Raw genomic sequence first — 3,166 nt, 5'->3', positions numbered from 1 at the left:
CTGCTAGCAGTCTCTGCCATATCCTCTTACCTTGCTTATGTTTCTCGGTGGTACTTATCACCACTCAACACACATATTTACTTGTTAATTTGTTTATTGTGTGCCCTCTTTACTAGAATGTAACTTCTACAAGGGCAGATAACTTTATTCGGTAATTAATGTATCTGTAGCCTAGCAGAGTGCCTGGAATATGGTAAATATTCAGATATTGATTTAATGACTATATTGAATGACTATAACAGATATATATCAAAAATTAATGCAAAGCCTCATCCTTCCACAAAGAGGACTCTAAGTATTGATTCCCCAGCTGACTGAGAGAATGGTGGTGCCAGGTACAAACATAGGAGAGAAGGAGAAAGTTGAAGTTTTTCAATAAATGCGAATTTCTGGTGTGGTCAATCAGATAGGTGTAGGCTCAGATAGGTTAGTTGGAAAAGCACAAGCCTAGAGCTGGGTCCATAGAATTGGTTATTATGTGCATCATTGTTAAAGCTGTCAGGATGAGATTGTCAAGGAGGAGGTATACAAAGAGGAGAGCAGAAGCCATGGAGAAAGGGAGGGATGAGAACCTTGTCAGAGGAGGCAGAGATTGTGTGGTTCTAGAGGTAAGTGAATAAGCAGAGTAGTGAAGAATCAAGGAATCCATAAGAGAGGGAATTTCAAGACCTATGGCATCTTTATTAAGGTCTGTAGAGAGTTTTGAGAAAGCAGAAGAAGAGAAATTGAAAGGGATCTGGAGACACATCATCTAGCTGTGTGATCAGGAAGACCAAGAGACCATAGATGTGGGTGAAGACTCTTGGACCCATCGTCCTGTGTTACTGTAAAAAAAAAAAAAAAAAAAAAAATGACCACAGGGGTGCCTCGGTGGCTCAATCAGTTAAGCTCCCAACTTCGGCTCAGGTCATGATCTCACGGTTCATGGATTTGAGCCCCGTGTCCATCTCTGTGCTGATGGTTTAGAGCCTGGAGCCTGCTTCAGAGTCTGTGTCTCCCTGTCTCTCTGCCCCTCCCCTGTGTGTGCTCGGTCTCTCTCTCTCAAAAATAAATAAACATTTACAAAAATTAAAAATATCACAAACTTCGTAGCTTAATAGAACACACATTTATTCTTACTGTTCTAGAAGTCAGAAATCTGAAGTGGGTTTCATGGGGCTGAAACAAGGTGTTAGCAGGGCCATGTTACCTCCAGATTCTGTAGGAGGGAATCTGTTTCCATTCCTTTTCGAGCTTCTAGAGCTGCGTTCCTTGGTCTCTGTCTTCAGGGTCAGTGGAGTGGTGTCTTCAAATCTCTCTCTTTGTACCACTTTCACATTGCCTTCTTCCCTTCCATCTTGAGATCTCCATCTACATCCCTCTTATAACAATACTTGTAATTATGTTTAGGGTCCACCTGGATAATCCAGAATAATTACCCTATCTCAAGATCCTTTAATTATATCTGTAAAGTTCTTATTACCATGTACAGTGGCAATCACAGTTTCTAGGGATGAGGACCTGGGTATTTCTGGGGAGACATCATTCAGCCTACCATCTTCTCCTTTGCCTGGCTTACTCTTACAAAAGGTCACTGAGGGAACTGCTCAGCAGAATGTTTTGAGGCAAAAATGGGAAGAAGTTTAAAGTTGAGAAAGAGGAGATCTCAAGGAAACCCTTTTTGGCAGGGGTTGGGGGGTGTCGAATGGAATAAGGCAGGAAGGGTAACCGATTCATGCTGCAGAAGACCACAGTGTGTTTGTAGACAGAAGAGAAGGAGCCAGTAGGGCTCTCACTGAACAAGAGACTCAATCATTACTCCCTTCTCAAATGTAATCATGTGAACAGGGGTCATGTTTATTTTGTTCACCAGTACATTCTAAGCACTACAGGCACTGCTTAATATATAGTATGCACTCAATAAAAATGTGTAGAATGAGTGAATCATTTATGAAGCAGTAGTGTAGACCTTTGTGCTCATTCTGAAGAACTAAAGAAACCACTGAAATCTGCTTTCAGCTGGTCTGACACCATACTGACAAAGTACAAAAAAAGTTATGAGTGCCAAAAGGTACTTATCAAAGTCCAGAGCTACTCAAATACCTACATAAATGTTATGGTTTTCAACCTTCCAAAGATGTTGGGAACTTGTTAGAAAGCTTTTTCTACTGTTTCATCTGTGGTGTCTCTTTTCTTTTCAATTATGCTACATATTTTCTATACCCTGATTAAGTTCAGAGAAATCTTTCGTAAACTAATTTTTTTTATAATGTTTGTGTAAAGGTTGGAGCATTTATTCTGTCATAAGGAGGACCTGAGTAGGTTTGAGTGGGACCTTAGAACTGCTATCTTTGAGGCATCTTAGCAAGTTCCTTTATCTCTCTGAACCTCAGTTTCCTCATCTGTAAGTGGGGATGATGATAATATCTACCTTAAAGAGTTGTGATGATTGAATGAGTTAATGCATTAAAAGTGCTCAGAACTCAGCAAACTCTCAGTACAAATCAGTATCTGTTGTTTTTACTACCATCACCACCACCGTCGGCTTTTTGGCTCATGTCCCATGTAAGTGCATGAAAGCGTTCTAGAAAGATCACTTTGTGCAACGTGGAAGTCATATAAACTTAGTTTTACAACATCAAAGATGAAGTTAAACCCTTCATAATGAAATCTGGGTTTAGCCACCAATTTGGCATTTAGTAAGCAGTTTTACTTCTGTGAGCTTTATTGGCAGAATGAAGGGCTTGTGATTTCCAAGGTCTTTCCAGCTTTATTTTTCTCTGACTGTATTCACTGGACTCCTCTCTGTGGGGGGCGGACTCGTGACTTTTGTTTACTATTATTACTAAGACCTAGCATAGTACTCAGCACTTTGTAGGACTCAATAAATACTTGTTGCATAAATGAATAGCATAGTTGCGTCAAAGTCCATCTAATGAAGGGAACCATGGACTGGGTTATTATTTTTACTACAAAGTGGATTTTTATGACTTGGGCTTATGCTTTTGAGTTTTCTGTTCGTCTTTATAAAAGAGAAGGAGGGTAATGCTACCAAAATAACACCAGAAGGCAGGCATGGGGTGAAAATTAATCAATCTATTCTAATTGAGTCTTTGGGCAAAAATGCTAGGTCAAGGTTAATAACAACCAGGAGTATTTTTCAGATAATGATTATAAATTAGCATTT

This window comes from Panthera uncia, chromosome B1 (genome assembly GCF_023721935.1).
Source record: "Panthera uncia isolate 11264 chromosome B1, Puncia_PCG_1.0, whole genome shotgun sequence".
Classification (NCBI taxonomy): Eukaryota; Metazoa; Chordata; class Mammalia; order Carnivora; family Felidae; genus Panthera; species Panthera uncia.
The sequence above is the reverse complement of the archived record's forward strand: the minus strand, read 5'-3'. Positions refer to the sequence as shown.